This window comes from Erinaceus europaeus, chromosome 9 (genome assembly GCF_950295315.1).
Source record: "Erinaceus europaeus chromosome 9, mEriEur2.1, whole genome shotgun sequence".
In the NCBI taxonomy this organism is placed as follows: domain Eukaryota; kingdom Metazoa; phylum Chordata; class Mammalia; order Eulipotyphla; family Erinaceidae; genus Erinaceus; species Erinaceus europaeus.
Genome location: NC_080170.1, coordinates 20893724 through 20911214, shown reverse-complemented (window position 1 = coordinate 20911214; position 17491 = coordinate 20893724). Strand labels below are relative to the sequence as shown.

Genomic DNA, 17491 nt, shown 5'->3' with positions numbered 1-17491 from the left:
ATGTGGGACAGGAATAAAGCGAGCCACTTCTTTGCCGTGGGACCCAGGTTAAGAATGAGTTCTGGGGTGATGTTATCATAGCCAGCAGCTGTTCCCGGTTTAACCCTCTTCAAAGCGTCTTCCAGTTCAGACAGTGTAAAAGGAGAGAGTTTTGGAGATGGACAAGATAACCGGAAGTGGGATGACCACTCGTGGGAAATTTCTCTTTTCCAGACTGGGTCGATCTTAGCACGTCCAACTTGAGTTAGGTGACTGACCACTGAGTTTGGAGATACGGGAGGATGGGAGACGGGAGGGGGTTGGCTACCGGCACCCAGTCTGTGAAGAAGCTTCCAGGCCTTCCTACTTGAGTGGGTGAAGTTCAGACTTTCCGTGAGTTGTTGCCAGCGGGCTTGGCGTGCTGCATCCAGGGAGGCAATGAGATGGTCAGCCACATCTGGGTCGCCTGACTCATCATACTGCTTTAGTAGTTGCTCACATTCAGCATCAAGACAAGGCGTATAGTTAGCACGTCTCCCATGAGGAATGGCTTGGGAAGCTGCTTTGAAGATGGCTTGGCAGAAGCGCCTGTAGGAATCTTCAGAGGGGATAGAGTTAATTGGAATTGCAGGAATAGATTTGTTGGTAAGATCACTGAACAGACGCCAGTTTGCTTTCCGAAAGTTCCATCTTAGTTTCTCCGAGCACAGAATCAGTGGGAGCTGGAGACCAATGTGGATGATGGCTGGGCAGGAAGATCTTGAGAACTTGTCTCGTAGCGGGAAAGGCTTGGCTGTTGACTGTGCTAATCCAGCACAGGTCGGGTGACGAGTCTTTATTCCATCTAGCACTGTGAAAAGAGCCTGGCTGTTTGGGATCGTATAATAGGGAGAGTTCATTCGCTGAAGCCCAGTCGGCTAAGATAGAGCTGTCAGCACGAGTGGAGGAATATCCCCAGTCTTGGTGATGACTATTAAAGTCTCCAACGTAAACGGCTGGGTGATTGGGGCTAGGCAGGACCTCATTATCCCATGAGGCACTGGGAGGCTTATATACATTGACGAGCTGAATAGTTCCAATAGTAATGGAGTCGTAGAAGGTCGAAGAGGCCGTATGGTAAACGTCCGCAAGACACGATTTGGCGTAGATGGCTCGGCCGTGTCTAGGATGGAGATTATAGCATATTAAATCGAATCCACTGATGGTGAATCGAGCAGCTTCATCGACTGCTATATGTGTTTCTTGTAGGCAGATAACATCTGCCTGATGCTGTATCGCCAGTTGACCAATAAGAACGCGTTTGGCAAAGGACAGCCCCTCAACATTAAGTTGGAGGACTCGAAGAGCAGGACCAACAGTTTGAAAGCTGTCAGGAGCTGCTTGTTGCTGGCTTTGAAAGTGACTGGGATCCATGTGGATTCAGTCGGCTAGGAAGGATCGTCAGTTTCCCCAATGTATGGGTACTCACGAGATGCACCACGGGAAGGTTGATCCAGTGCATCCCAACCTTTATCAGGGTGAAAAGAAGCAAGAGGGAAACGGGTGGTAGAGCAGCAGGTTAAGCACAAGGACCGGCTCAAGGATCCCAGTTTGAGCCCCCAGCTCCCCACCTGCAGGGGAGTCGCTTCACAGGCGGTAAAGCAGTTCTGCAGGTGTCTATCTTTCTCTCCCCCTCTCTGTCTTCCCCTCCTCTCTCCATTTCTCTCTGTCCTATCCAACAATGACAACATCAGTGGTAATAATAACAGGTAGCAACAACAAGGGCAACAAAATGGGGGGGGGGATGACCTCCAGGAACAGTGGATTTGTAGTGCAGGCACTGAGCCCCCCAGCAGTAACCCTGGAGGCAAAAAGAAAGAAAGAAAAAGAAAAGAAGCAAGAACATGAGATAATGCTGCATCTTGTCTGTATCGTCTCATCTAGTCCCACTAAACACTAAGAAGCAGGGTCGCACTTGCTTTACAAGCCAAAACAAAAAGGTGCGCTGGCAGTGAGAGTTAACTTGGGGAAATATGAATGCCAGTAAGTGACAGAACCTGGAGCTGGGACCCGGGGCCGTCTGAGCAGAAGCTGGACTCTGCTGCCGGATATCAAGTTCCATCTCAGGTGTGCTTGCTAACTGCCGCTGCATGTGGACGGGCTGCACTTTCTGCTCAAGCCCACTGCACACAATTGGAAGATGATTTTATGGGAGGGTGAGAGAGGCTGCAATAACACCAGCATGAGACTCAGGTAGCAGGAGACAGGAGGGGGAGCAATCACGCTAGCTTGCAGGGAACAAACACGGGGCTTGGACATTGGGGGTTCGGTATCCATTTGCAAGGAGATGGGGGCCACCTCTCCTGTGTGATGGTCCAGGAAAAAGTGTTCTAGGCAGAGACCAGAAAGCATCTCAGCTTGGGACTCCTTGGATGCTTGATACTGTATCGCACGTCTGGGTGGAGTCCTCAGTACCACCCTGGATTCATTTAGGGCAGAGCCTCTCTCATGGCCAGTTCTTGGTCTCCTGGTCTCCTGGTCTCCATTCTTGCTTCTTTAGGAAGTGAGTACTTTCAGTTGATCACTCCCCCTGCACCCACACTGATATCAGTGGGGTGCTGCTCCTGTCTGAGGGAGCCCCACCTCTCCATCAGCTGGGGTTGTTACAGAGGAAAGGCCCATAACATTTTGACCTGTCAGGAGTATTTGAATATCCATAAATATGACACCCACCCTCTGAGAATACAGGCTGGCAGCATCTGACCATTGTGAAAAAAATCTAATCTAGGACTTTAGTAGAAATTTAAACCAAAATTCAAAATAGCACCTAAGATGTGTGAAACCCCACTACTGTTCATGAGATTTTTTTTTTTTGTTACTGAGCAAACCACAACTTGGTCATTACGTCAGTTTTTAACATTTTTTAATATATTATTTATTTGTTTTTATTTACTAGCTAGACACAGAGAGACATTGAGAGGGGGAAGATAGAGAGGGAGAGAGACAGAGAGACACCTGCAGCCCTGCTTCACCACTCGTGAAGCTTTCCCCCTGCAGGCGGGGACCAGGGTCTTGAACCTTCGTCCTTGTGCACTGTAATGTGTGTGCTTAACCAGGTGCGCCACCGCCTAGCCCCTCAGCTTTAACGTTTTAAAAAGACATCTCTAAAATCAAAATGCCAAAGTGCTCTCTAAAAAATATGTCCTAGCCAAACTGACGTGCTGAGTTTAAAGTAAGAGAATGCAGGTCCTAAGAATTTGCCCTCCCAAAATCTTTTTCGTGTGAGGGAGGAGGAGCAGATGGAGTCAGCCAGGCCTGCAAACAGAAGTGAGGAAGCAAGACACCAAGTGGGTGAAGAAAAGGGATGGGGAGGGGAGGGGAGGGGAGGGGAGGGAAGAAAAGAAGAGAAAAGGAAAAGTCTCTCTCTAAAACAGGCCCCTTTCCCACTAGGCAGATGGTGTTCTCACTTGGCTTCAAGTGGCCAGACCTGAGTGACCCCTTGCATTCAGAGGACTTGTGCCCACACTGAACATTTATAGCTGATTGAAGGGTGTGTGTCTTGAACAGACCATTTTGTGTCTTTCCTGTGATGGTGTCTGTCAGAATTGCTAGGAAATCACCAACTTAAATGATTAAGTCAGTTCCCAATGCTCCCCATCCCCCATGTGCGTAAAGGAAAATAACAACAAGCAGTATAACTTAAGGGGGAAAAGAACATCATTTAGGTGAAACTTTAACTAGATTCCCATGTAAGTGTTGTGGCAGAGGCCCTGGGGTGACTGCTGTCTGCATGCGGGTAGTTAATGAGACCCTCAGGGGCGCCAGGCGCTGTGAGGGGACAGGGAGTCTCCGCACAAGAAGACACTGCCATCGAGGGGTTTCACATCCCCTGCACTTTGGGCCTGGGGCCAAATTAGCAATAATTGTTTCTGCTGACATTTGTGAGGACCGATAATTAATTGGTAATAGTAACCCTAATAGGAGCTAATGGGCTGGAGTCTATGCCAGACTGCACTTTTTTTCAGTGATTTTTTTTTTACTGATCACTTGTATTTATTTCTCACCACTTCACCAATCTGAACTGATTCTTTTCAGAATGAGACAGAGGGATAGAAGGAAAGATAGCACAGCACCAGAGCTTCCTCCAGTATGGCGCTGGCTGGGCTCGAGCCTGGGTCCGGTGCACGACAAACCAGTGCCCTCTCCGGTGAGCTATCCTGTGGACCCTGTAACGAGCCCTTTATCCGCATTGTCTATCCTGAGAACTCTGGGAAGTCTCCATTTTGTACTCCAGCTTGCAGATGAAGGCACTGGAATATGAAGAGTTTACTCTGCCCAGGGTCCCAGCCAGATGAGAGCCAGGCTCTGCTGACACTGGGTATTCATACTCTTGGCCACTGTGCCTGAACAGACTTGGTCCTTAGGGAGAGCCTGGCTTCAGGGGTGGGCTTATACAGTCTTGGGGGAGGCTGTCTTCTAGTTTGGTAACTGTGGTAACCCCAATACACCTTTTTTAAAAGTTTATTATCAGATAGAGACAGCCAGAAATTGAGAGAGAAGGAGGAGATAGAGAGAGACAGAGAGACACCTGCAGACCACTCATGAAGCTTCCCCTCTCTCTCTCACACACACACACACACACACACACACAGGTGGGGACTAGGGGCTTGAACCTTGGTCCTTGAGCACTATAATGTGTGTGCTTAACCAGGTGTGCCATTGCCTGGCTCCCCAATAAACCTTTTCTATACACCTTTTTTATTTATTTTTAAAATTTTTTAATAATTTATTTATTCTCTTTTGTTTCCCTTGTTTTATTACTGTAGTTATTGTTGTTGTTATTGATGTCATCGTTGATGGATAGGAGAGAAATGGAGAGAGGAAGGGAAGACAGGGGGAGAGAAAGATAAACACCTGCAGACCTGCTTCACCACTTGTGAAGCAACTCCCCTGCAGGTAGGGAGCCAGGGCTCGAACCAGGATCCTTATGCTAGGCATTGTGCTTTGTGCCACCTGCGCTTAACCTGCTGAGCTACCATCCCGACTCCCGACACCTTCTTTTTTAAATTTTTATTTAATTTGCTTCCCCCCTTTTGTTGTCTTGTTGTTTTATTGTTGTTGTAGTTGTTGTTATTGATGTCATCACTGTTGGATAGGACAGAGAAAAATGGAGAGAGGAGGGGAAGACAGAGAGGGAGAGAGAAAGATAGACACCTGCAGACCTGCTTTACCACCTGTGAAGCAACTCCCCTGCAGGTGGGGAGCTGGGGATTTGAACTGGGATCCTTACACAGGTCCTTGTGCTTCATGCACAAGGTGTGCTACTGTCTGACCTCCACACCTTCTTTTTTTAAATTTTTCTTTTAAACTTTAATTCTTTAATTTGGTAGGACAGAGAGAAGTTGAGAAAGAAGGGAGATAGAGAGGGAGAAGGAGACAAAGAGAGACACCTGTAGTACTGCTTCACCACTTGTGAAGAGTTCCTCCTGCAAGTGAGGACTGGCAACTACCTGGCCCCTTTTAAAAATATTTTTATTTATTTTGGATAAAGAAAGAGAAACGGGGGGGGGGGGTGGCTAGCGGTAGCACAAAGACCCGCATAAGGATCCCGGTTCGAGCCCCCAGCTCCCCACCTGTAGGGGGTTGCTTCACAAGCAGCTAAGCAGGTCTTCAGGTGTCTATCTTTCTCTCCCCCTCTCTGATTTCTTCTCCTCTCTCAATTTCTCTCCGTCCTATCCAACAACAACATTAGTAACAACAATAATAAGCACAACAACGATAAAACAACAAGGGTAACAAAATGGGGAAAAAATGGTCTCCAGGAGCAGTGGATGCATAGTGCAGGCACCAAACCCCAGCAATAACCTTGAAGGCAAAAAAAAAAAAAAGAAAGAAAGAAAGAAAGAAAGAAAGAAAGAAAGAAAGAAAGAAAGAAACTGAGAAGGGAAGGAAAAATAAAAGGAGATATACACACATACCTGCAACACTGCATCACCACTCATGAAACTTCCCCCTGAAGGTCAGGTGGAAACGGGGCCTGAACCCAGGTCCTTGTGCACTGTAACCTGTGTGCTCTACGGGGTGCGCTGCTACCCAGTCCCCTCTATGCTTCATTCTAGTGGTGGCCATTTTGTCACTTAATAAGTTGTGTGTGGTAGGTGTTTGATAAAGGTCACCTTGAAATGGCTCAAGATCAAAATGATTGCATGTATGAATGTCTTAATTACACTGAAGTTCATATATATATTTGAAAGAGAAAGGTAGATTGGGGAAAATAAAAGTAGAATGTTACGGACCTTCCTGAATTGCCCCAAAAGCATGTGTGCATATGGAATCTATGTATGTTAAGCAAGTGGTCCCTTCTGGCTGGAGATTCAGGTATCCCTAGGGTACAGAGCAGGATGGGGGAGCTGACTCTCAGCCTCCCACCCTCTACCCAGCATATCCCTCCCCCTCGCCTTGTCACAGCCCTGCTCAAGTCCAGATGACATTTTGCCTCGTACATTGGTGAGCAGAGTGGGGTCAAGAGCTTTGGAGGTTCCAGTCCCAAAAAGGACATACACAAACAGCTCTTGGTTTCCTGGTTGGTGTTCCCAAGCCTGAGTGGAGAGGGCGAGTGGCGGCGTCAGAACCCTGCTGCCTGGGTTTGCACCCTGGCCCTGCTACCAGCTGACCTTGGTTGGTCACCTCACATGACCTCTCCCAGGCTTACTTCCACAGAGCTGCTGGTGGCTTGAACGTGCTTGTTGGGTGCTGGGCACAGTGGATACTGGCTGACAGGTGACCCATCTCCTGCCGGATGACTGCTCTGCCATGGGGACACTGCCACATTTGTGGTGGATGTCATCGTCACTCTGAAGCAGCACCGAGGCAGGCTTCCCAGAGGGGCTCTGACACAGCAGCAGACAGAACAACTCTTCAGTTAGAAGCCAGGCGCAGGGCATGGCTTCACACGACCCAGCAGCGTTCTGCAGGCAGCAGAAACACACAGGGGCAGGGAGATAGCATAGAGGGAGTACACAAGACTTGTCTGTGAGAGGTCACAGGTTTGGTCCCTGGCATCACCAGTGGCCAGAGGTGAGTCTTGCACTGGTTGTATAATAATAAATCAGAAGGTGTGGCCTGGGAGGTGACAGAGTAGATAAAGCATTGGACTTGGGGCAGAAGGTCTTGAATTTGATCCCTGGCATCACGGTTACCAGAGTGGTCTCTGGTTCTTTCCCTTCCTTCTTTCTTTCCTTCTCTCCTCCCTCCCTCCCTCCCTGCCTCTTGTTCTCTCTCTCTCTTGCTTGCTTTTATCCTCCTTTCTCATTAATAAATAAATTAATAAACCTCTTAAAAAATGAAACAAGGGGGCCAGGTGGTGGCCCAGCAGGTGAATTGCACCTAGTATGAAACCTAAGGCCCTGCACAAGGATCTTGGTTCGAGCCCCCAGCTCCCCACCTGCAGGGGGTCACCTCACAAGTGGTGAAGCAGGTCTGCAGGTGTCTGTCTTTCTCTCTCTCTCTCTCTCTCTCTCTCTCTCTCCCCCTCTCTATTTTCCCCTCCTCTCTCAGTTTATCTCTGTCCTATCAAAGAAAAAAAAATGGCCACAGTGCAGGCACTGAGTCCCTGGAAGCAAAAAAAAAAAAAAAACAAAAAACCAGAAGCCTCCCCACATTCCATCCAGTGTCAGTGGACATTCTTTCTGAGGCTCTATCACTGAGTCTGATGGGCAGCTCTGCTGAGAAGCTGCATTCCGACTCACATTCCGATTCCTCTTCTATCCGTCTCACTGCTGGTTCCCTGGTGGAGACAGGCCTGCCATGTATCTTTGGAGCCTGTCTCAGGTCAGTGCCCCCAGTTCTGTGACCCAGAATAGGCCATAAGCCTGGCTTTGCTCAGTCCAGTGTCTCCAGATTGACTGCTCGTGAGGGGAGGCTGGTGAGAGAGTCAGGGGAAGAACCAGGAAGTGGCTAGAGAGAAAGGAGGCATCAGGGAGTGTTTGGAGGGAGGACAGCACAGAAAGAAAGAAAGAAAGAAAGAAAGAAAGAAAGAAAGAAAGAAAGAAAGAAAGAAAGAAAGGAGGGAGCGAGGGAGGGAGGGAGGGAGGAAGGAAGGAAGGAAGGAAGGAAAGAAAGAAAGAAAGAAAGAAGAAAAAAAACACCCAGGTCCTTGGCCTTACACTGTATGCATAAGTAAACACTCTGAATTTCAGTGTTTGTTCGTTTGCTACTTTTAAGTTTGTTAGCAGATCAGTCAAGGAGTTTAAACTGCTAAAGAATAGGCGATTTGAGTGTATCTTACAAAAATATTCTTGGCTTCTTACATGGTTCATGAATGAGAGTTCATCAAGCAGGTGGGAAGGAGCCCAGATTGATGTTAATGACATGGGACGTCATAAGTAGTCGGGCAGGACCAAGGCAGAGTGGGGCCTGTGAGGTCTCTTTGTAAAGGACCCAGGTCACTGGTACCTAATTAGAGCTGATTACCAGATTTTTTTTTTTTTATGGATTCATTCAAGACTATGTATGGGACAACCCTAATTGGCGTTAAGGCTGATGAGGTGGAACTTACCATCAGCAACTCCATTTTGGAGCCTGTTGACTTGTCCTGAACAGAACAAAGTCCACTGGAAGGATATTCTTTCCCTTCCTTTGAGCCAAAACAGTAACAGTGAGCGATTTTCCATTGTTTCAGCACAGGGCTACAGTGTTTAAACTTGTTTGAGCTGTCACAACTTTGGGGGCAGGGGATGGCCCTGGCTTGTCTTATCCAGCCCAGCCTTATAACACCCTTTGCACTGCACCCTGCACAGCATGCCTGGAAGTTCTGGGGGTGGGGGTGGGCAGAGGGGGAGTGAGGGTGCTGCAGGGTGTTAGATTTAGGTAGCCTAGCATCCGAGTAGTACTCAGTGCTCGGTCACTCTCCCAGTGGTCTGTCCTTGCCAAGAGCGGGAGGTTCATTGTTGTTCCGGAGCCAGGATATACCGAGTGCCGCTTCACTCCTCTCTCCCCTAGAGGTGGCCTTCAGCCAGGGAACAGGGCCAATTGATTGACAAGAAAATGGGATTTGGCTTTTGAAACCAGCTCCCCCTTCGAAACAAAGTTCCAGGGAATAGTGCTACCCCACCCTACCCCAACCTCCGTCTCCGTCACATTTTGGTCCTCAGATGAGAATTCCCTTCTATACCAGGGACGCCAAGGGTTGTGGCATTCAGCGGAGACAAGAAACAGACTCGGCACTCGAGGGCGTCCAGCTAGCCGCTCTCAGCCTGTCTGCCAGGTTTCCTAAGCAAGCAGGTGTCCGGGCAAGCTTGATCCTGAGCTGAACCCAGGACATGCTGGCTACTCTAAAACACTGTTACACTTCAAAGGGGGGGGGGGGGAGAAGAAATTCAGCACCTCCACCCCCACCCCCTCCACCCCTTTAATCTTTCCAAACAAGCAAGCTGAAGTATTTAACTGGGCACCTTGCATCATTCGCGAATCTGCTAGTGGGCGTTCTCACCATCTATTTGCACGCAACTACAAGCCTGGAAACTGAGTGTTTACCTTTTCAAAAGAACAGATTCCGGTGAGGTCGTTTGAGCCAACCTCCTTCTCTGTTGAATGCACTCTACCAACTTCCTCATGGTAGCCTTCTGAACAACCTGAACTTCAGCTGGAGCAGGGGTTGGGGGGGGGGCATGACTTTGACCCACCCCCCACTACATAAGCCTCCTTGAACCTGATGCCTTGTGAAGCAGGCAGTCTGGTAAACACAGCTCCAGTCTGCCCCTTTGGGGCTGCGTTCAGAAGGCAAATGGAGAGGAGTTGCTTTTTCCTAGATGCAGCTGAACGCTATAAAGGGCTTGTGTTTTGTAATCTGTTTTCAAGATCTGATGCATGTGTTTCTAACTCCCCATCACATGACGTCTGACGTAGCCACCCAACATGACTCTCAAAAAAAAAAAAAAACACTCACGCTGCTAAGGCGTGAGTGTGTGTGTGTGTGTGTGTGTGTGTGTGTGTGTGTGAGAGAGAGAGAGAGAGAGAGATGGCAGAGCCTGACCACTAACGTAGGATCCTTTAGCACTCTTGATCCTGCACCAGCAGGCCCACACGCTAGATTCCAGTTCATTTTGGGCCCAGAATGGACTGTGTGTTTGACTCTCGCACCACTTCAGGTTAGTTTCTAATCCAACGTGTTCTTTTTTTAGTTGCCTTTCGTTTCGAAGCTGCTTTTTATAGGAAGAGACATGCAGTGAAGAGAGGAACAAGTTGCTCTGTCATTTCAGCTGTGTTTTGCGTGAGGACCTGAGTGCCATTGGTGCCACGGGCCAGCAGAGGGTCTAGGGAGAGGGGTTTCAATTAGACGCTGGAGAGTAGCCTCCAGCAAAGGGGTTTTGAGTTTGTAGACTAGGTGGGGTTACTTCACTCTCCATCTACCACATCTTAAAAGATTTATTAATAAAAAAATAGCACCCGCTTTCTTAAGGAGCCCTAGAAAACCCTGCAAGATAGGTATGTTGGTTGAGAACTAGAAGAAACTCTTCAAGATTTCGTTTCTGATCCTGAGAGTCAGAGTAAGTTTCCTGACGCGTGTATGTTTCAGTAAAGTCGCACCGGCTCACTGGGGGAGGCAGACCTACCTGCCAGAATCAGCTAGTCAGATCATATCAGAGAATGAGTTTCCTGTTCCATCCCCTAAAGGAGGGACCCAGTGCAGTATTGAGAGTCGGGTGGACTAGAGAGGGGCCTGAGTCACACAGATGGAGAGAAACCTGTAACCAAGTTGACCTTGGAGACTTGGAAGGTGGGGACGTCCGCTGAGAGGGCTATGTGCAGAGCACAGGCAACAGCTCTGTGAGCCTGGGAGAGCACTTCTCACCCTTCTCACACTGTGGAAAGTGTGTACTGTTGGCCTATCCTTTTTTTTTTTCTTCTCAACCATACCCAAGTCAAGAGATAGTAGCCACTTCTAACTTGAAAAGTTAGACTGCCCCCATCCCCTGCTTCTCAAAACTTCACACCCCGCCAATAAGCCTTGAGGAGACATTCACACTAGTACCTCCTGTCTCTCACAAACTGGAAGATGTCCAGAGAAGACTTCTGCTTTTATGACAGAAGGGGAGAACCGAAGCCAGTGCCAGCATTGGCCTTGCAACAGCTGTGGCACGGTTATTTGCCACCGCTTTTCTCTCAGGAGTCCTATTTGAAAATTCAGAATTAAAAAAAAAATAAAGTCGTTTACATCTGTGAGCGTACATTCTCACAATTTATGAAATATTTTTTTAAAAACATTTTGTGTATTCCCTTTTGTTGCCCTTGTTGTTTTATTGTTGTTGTTATTGATGTCGTCGTGTTGGATACAACAGAGAGAAATGGAGAGAGGAGGGGAAAACAGAGGGGGGAGAGAAAGACAGACACCTGCAGACCTGCTTCCCCGCTTGTGAAGCGACTCCCCTGCAAGTGGGGAGCTGGGGGGCTCGAATCAGGATCCCTATGCCGGTCCTTGTGCTTTGCGCCACGTGCACTTAACCCACTGCGCTACCGCCCGACTCCCAAAATCTTTTTTTTTAAGTGTCATTTATTTATTGGATAGAAACAAGAGAAACCATGAAGGAAAGGGGGAGATAGAGAGAAAGAGAGAGACGGGCAGACAGACAGACCCGCAGCACTGTTTCACTGCTCATGAAGCGTTCCCTCTGGTTAAACCCTGGTCCATGCACGTTGTGGCATGTGCATTCTTAAAGATGCACCACGACCCAGCCCCTCATTTGCCCTATTTTTGTCTTTATAAAATGAATTCACATTGGTTCTTTATGTAAAGGAGTGTGTGTGTGTGTGTGTGTGTGTGTGTGTGTGTGTGTGTGTGTGTGTGTGACTCATATAGTCATGTATTTTTACAGACCTGTGGATAGGAACATAATGTGCATTTTCATGTTTAGAAGGCCTGTGTTACAAGTTGCTGTGACTAGAGTACAGACTCAGAGAACTAATCATGACCAGTTCAAAAGTACTTTATTATTTTTTTAATACTGGCTCATCAAAATTTCACATCTGTAACATGTTTTTTTTTTTAATGCCAGGGCCTCATGCATATGCAATCCCACTTCTCCCAGCAGACTTTTTTTTTTCTTTTAGTTTTAGCTAAAAGCAGGGATGATGGTGGTTGTGGAAGAGGGGGGTTGGATAGATAGATAGACAGACAGACAGACAGACATTACAGACCTATTCCACCATTCATGGCACTTCCACTGCTGTCATTTACAAAATGCCAGGGGTTCAAACCCCAGTCCTCACCATGGTGACTCACGCACTGTACCAAATGAGCCACGCTCCAGCCATGTTACATTTGCATTAGCCTTTTTTCATGCTTGTCTGTTCCATATCACTAGTGCTACTGACAAGTGAAGCATGAAGCGTGCCTTTTAGAAAAACAATTGTGAAAGTTAAATGTAAATGAAATCTTACCTCCTTTTCATTGTGTTTTGTGTTTTGCTTTTTTTCCTGCCGTCTCTCCATTGGTAGGCAGGCACTTCTAAGTTTTCTGCTTTTATGTCACTCCATATAAAGAAATAGAATGCGGGCAGTCACTATTATATTTTTTAAAGAATTGATTTATTTATTCATGAGAAAGGAGGAGAGAGAGAAAGAGAAAGAACTAGATATCACTCTGGTACATGTGCTGCCAGGGACTGAACTCAGGACCTCATGCTTGAGAATCCAGTGCTTTATCTACTGTGCCACCTCCCAGACCATCTAGTATCTTTTTTTTTAATCCAAGAATACTGTTTGGGGTGAGAGTGATTGCAAATGCACATATACACATGCACAGGCTTACACAAAAACACACACACATGTCTGAATCTTCTTTTTAATCTTGTGGATATCATAGGAGAGTGTGTGTCTGGTGAAATCAGCAGTAGCACACACTGATATGGCCACCAGGGCCTACTGGTCCCCCTGAGGAGATCCTCTCTGAGTGGTGAGTGCCCAGGCCACGAGTAGGGGTGGAGGTGAGGGGTATAAATAAGTTACAGATGCAATTCAGATCAATCTTTCTTGGCAGACCCTGGAAAGCCCAATCTCATTTTTTTTTTCAGGAAAACGTATATTGATTATTTTTTTTAATTGCTACCAGGGTTATCACTGGGGTTAGGTGCCAGCACTATGAATCCACCGCTCCTGTTTTTTTCTCTTCCTATTTTTATTTGCTGGGACAAACAGAAATTAAGAGATGAGAGGGAGATAAAGAGAGGGAGAGAGACAGACACCTGCAAACCTGCTTCATCACTCATGACGCATATCTCCTGCACGTGAGGAGCAAGGACTTGAGCCTGGGTCCTTGTACCTGGAAGCATGTGTGCTCAGCTGGGTATGGTGTGCCACTGCCTAGTCCCCGGTGCATTTATTTTTCTGTTCAGTCTGATTTCATGGAACAATACCCAATGAAGCAGAGTTGCTCTTCGGCTGAGAGCTGGTCCCCTCTAACCTGCAGGCTTGGCGTTCATTTCTAAACTTGTTCAAAATGATTTGTTTTATTTATTTATTTGCCTCCGGGATTATCTGGGGCTCAGTGCCTGCAGTATGAATCCACTGCTCCTAGAGGCCATTTTTTCCCTTTTGTCGCTCTTGTTGCTTATCGTTGTTGTTACTGTTATTGTTGTTATCCCTGTCGTCATTGTTTTGGGATAGGACAGAGAGAAGGGGAAGACAGAGGGGGAGAGAAAGAGAGACACCTACAGACCTGCTTCACCACTTGTGAAGTGACCCCCCCTGCAGGTGGGGGTCTGAGGGTTCGAACCGGGATCCTTATGCCAGTCCTTGAACTTTGCACCATATGTACTTAACCTGCTGAGCTACCGCCCAGCCCCCCAAAATGATTTGTTTTATGTAAGAGAAAGTCCAGAGCACAGCTCAGATCTGGCGTATAGCAGCAGCAGTGTTTAGGGCCCCTGATACCCAGGAGTGTAGGTCCTGTGCTTTGACACTGAGGTATTGACTGCTCTCTGCCCCTGAACTCATTTCTGTGTTGTTCCTTGGACATGTCCAATGTGACTTTTCATATAGTGACACCTACTGAAGTCTATAATGTGGAGATAGCTATAATCTGGAGGTTGTTTATGCCCCTAATTAGGTGGTTTAGGCCAAGGGTACCGTCAGTGAGGTAGATGCTTGAGTCTTAATGACTTTCTTTTGGGGGCCAAGCTGTGGCGCACCTGGTTAAGCCTCACATTACAGTGCTCAAGGACCCAGGTTCAAGCCCCGGGTCCTTACTTGCAGGGGGGAAGCTTCACAAATAGTCAAGCAGCACTGCAGGTGTTTCTCTTGTTTCTTTCCTTCTCTGTCTCCCCCTCTCCTTTCCATTTCTCTTTATCTCTATCCAATAATGAAAATACATGGCACGAAGTGCAAGGACCAATGTAAAGATCCCACTTCAAGCCCCTGGCTCCCTACCTGCAGGGGAGTCACTTCACAAGCAGTGAAGCAGGTCTACAGGTGTCTGTCTTTCTCTTCTCCTCTCTGTCTTCCCCTCCTCTCTCCATTTCTCTCTGTCCTATCCAACAACAATGACATCAATAACAACAATAATAATAACCACAAGAACGATAAAACAACCAGGGCAACAAAAGGGGAAAAAAATAACCTCCAGGAGCAATGGATTCATGGTGTAGGCACTGAGCCCCAGCAATAACCCTGGAGGCAAAGAAATAAATTAATTAAATTAAATTAAAAAATAAAATTTTAAATAATTTTTTTTAAAAAAAGTCTTTGCTTCGTCTTAACTTTCACTGCCCCTCCAATGTCCGTTTACAGATTTGGAGTCCTTGTTTCAGATTGCTAAGTGGACCACTTGATACTGACCTTCTCTAGGGCATAAAACCCTGACTCTTTGCCTCTCTTCTAATTAAAAAGTCTCTTCCCCAGGAGTCGGGCTGTAGCGCAGCAGATTAAGCACAGGTGGCGCAAAGCACAAGGACCGGCATAAGGATCCAGGTTCGAGCCCCGGTTCCCCACCTGCAGGGGAGTCGCTTCACAGGCGGTGAAGCAGGTCTGCAGGTGTCTGTCTTTCTCTCCCCCTCTCTGTCTTCCCCTCCTCTCTCCATTTCTCTCTGTCCTATCCAACAACGACAACAACAATAATAGCTACAACAATTAAAAAACAACAAGGGCAACAAAGGGAATAAATAAAATAAATATTTTAAAAAAATTTTTAAAAAGTCTCTTCCCTCCCTTTGTCTAGATCAGCAGAGCTCAATTCCACCCACCAACGTGGGTAAGTGCTGGGGCAGGGGATAGCTCACCTTACCATGCATGAAGCCCTGGGCTCCAGCCCCAGCAACATATGGGAGTACTGTGTATGGCACTGGGGGACCCCCAGGGATGGTGGGGTGGTGCTGTGGTATCTTTCCTGATTTTTTCATCTGCCTCTCTGTCTAAAATAAATGGTTGAGAATCCAATGCTTTATCCACTTTGCCACCTCCCGGATCTGTCTAAAATAAATGAAAAAAAAAAAAAAAGACCTGGAAGGCCACTCAGCTGTGGTACTACGCTTGAGTGAGGCCCTGGCCCTGGGCCTGGCATCACATAAAGGAAAAAGATTAGTAAATGTCATTTCCTTCTCAGGACTATTTGGAGTCTCTTCCTTCTGCTGCATGCCCACCCCCACAACACTCTACACTCCCCCCCCCCCCCCGTCTTATATATTTTTACCAGGTGGCTTTGTTCTGAAGGATTTTCTGACCACATTTCCCCAGTTATAAATGTTTGGTGGCAGGATCTTCATCTCCCTGCAGCTCTGAGTTGCAGTAAAAGCCCCGAGTCCTGGTTCTAGCTGGTTGATTAGAAACATTGGCAGTGCCTCTGGCTCCACGTAGTAAAGAAACTTTCTGATTTTGATGCAGAGCCAGATTAGAGGGCTCTGTCTCCAAGCAGAGCAAGGCTGTTCAGTAAGCATCTGTGCAAGTGTGTGTGGGGGGGTGTACTCTTCTCTTCCCAGAGCACTGGGCCTGGTGCTGTGTGTTATAATCAGTAAATAACCATCAGGGATTCAGGTGAACACTAAGTTCACACACAGCATCTCCTCCCCGTCGCAGTTAGGATAGCTCCTCTTCCCCTGACTCTCCTTCTGTCTTCACAGCTCCTGGGTACACTCCTCACTTTGTGATTAGAATGCCCTTCCCACCTCCCTGCTTTGTTTACTCCTCAGCACCAAGCCTTCCAGGATCCTTGTAAATAATATGTCGTCACCTCATTCCTGACACTGTGCATATCCTTGGTCTGGTGCTCACCATTGTGGGTTTCCATCATTGGTTGACAGTCTCCTTCCCAGAGACGCCAGACCCTTTAGAACAGAGACTTGCCTTTCTCTGCTTTGTTTCTCCAGCACCCAGCATTATGCATCATCCCTGAAAGATGTCACAATTGGATTTTCCTGAACCATCAGGATGTGTTAATGATACCTCTGGTATTTCCTGTTTTGTGTATTATTTTAACTATGAGTATGTATGACTGAAGTTTTGGCAAGTGTTAATAGCTGCGTCTGGCTAACTCTCACTCAACAGTCATAAGAGTGATTCTCCTGTTAGACAACCCCTCAGAAGTGAGTGGAGGTTTTAATTAGACACCCAAGAGACTCTCACTGGATATAAAATGCTGTTTTCCCCCAAATGGAAGTACAGCCTAGTGAGCAATTCAGGTATCAGGAAGTGGGGTGCTTTGGAGGAAGCAGCAGTTTTGAGATGGAAGGAAGAAATCGCTGAGACTAGCAAAGAAGATGGCCCAGACAGAAGCCACCTATTTTCACCCTAGAACAGATGTTTTGCTAGTTCCCAGACGACCCACCAAGCCTTTGTTTCAGAGAACTGAAACAAAGCATGGGCTTCAGAGAAGTCAGACAGGGTAAGAACAGAAATAAGGAGAGAACATTGGGACTATGGTGACTCCCGGTATGGGAGTGTCCTCAAGGAACACCAAAGAAACTTCTGTAGGTATATGATTGCTGTGGGACCTGTGAGCCTTTCATCACAGAGCAGGTGCCTAGGGTCTCTTGGGGGTGTCACTTGCTTCTTGGGGGGGACACAGAAGAACCCAGAAAGAGGCCATTTCATTTAATCCCATCTGTATGTGTTCCCCACTTCTAGAGAAGATTCGTGATGTAGTTAGACGCAGGATAAACCAGAGTAGAATCAACATCAAACAAAGAAAGTGGGATGACCGGCACAGTGCAGCCCAGGATGCAGCAGTCTATGAAGAGTTAGTTCTCTGCTTCCTTGTCTCAAGAATTAGACGAGTGACATGGGCAGTTTATTGTTCTCCTCTGAATTAAAGGATTTGTTCATAGAAATGCACTTTTTCCAATGGCTTGAATGAGATAAAAGAATTCATCAAATGGATTCTTGTGCAAAGAATACTGAATAACTTAATGGGCACAGCTTAGAATAGCCTGACAAAAAAGGTAAAAAGGTGGTTCTTTGTGTGGCCATCTGGTCTTTCCAACTGAATCAACACTGTGAGATAAATAGTGTATGTAGGCTCTAACATCTAGGAAAGCACGTGCTTTGT

At 47.1% G+C, this 17491-nt stretch overlaps 1 protein-coding gene across 15 annotated transcripts in view; it reads left to right on the top strand.

The window, feature by feature from the left end:
• The window catches only part of ZBTB38 (zinc finger and BTB domain containing 38), a 126777-nt gene that overhangs the window by 77469 nt on the left and 31817 nt on the right, over positions 1–17491 (top strand). Inside the window, exon 1 of one of the 15 annotated variants that reach the window (XM_060197507.1) lies at positions 9998–10106. The exons of the other annotated variants lie outside the window; for them this stretch is intronic. The gene's annotated coding sequence lies outside the window, so the exon portion shown is untranslated. Of the gene's footprint in view, positions 1–9997; positions 10107–17491 lie in introns of those variants that run through there. 15 annotated transcript variants of the gene reach the window in all.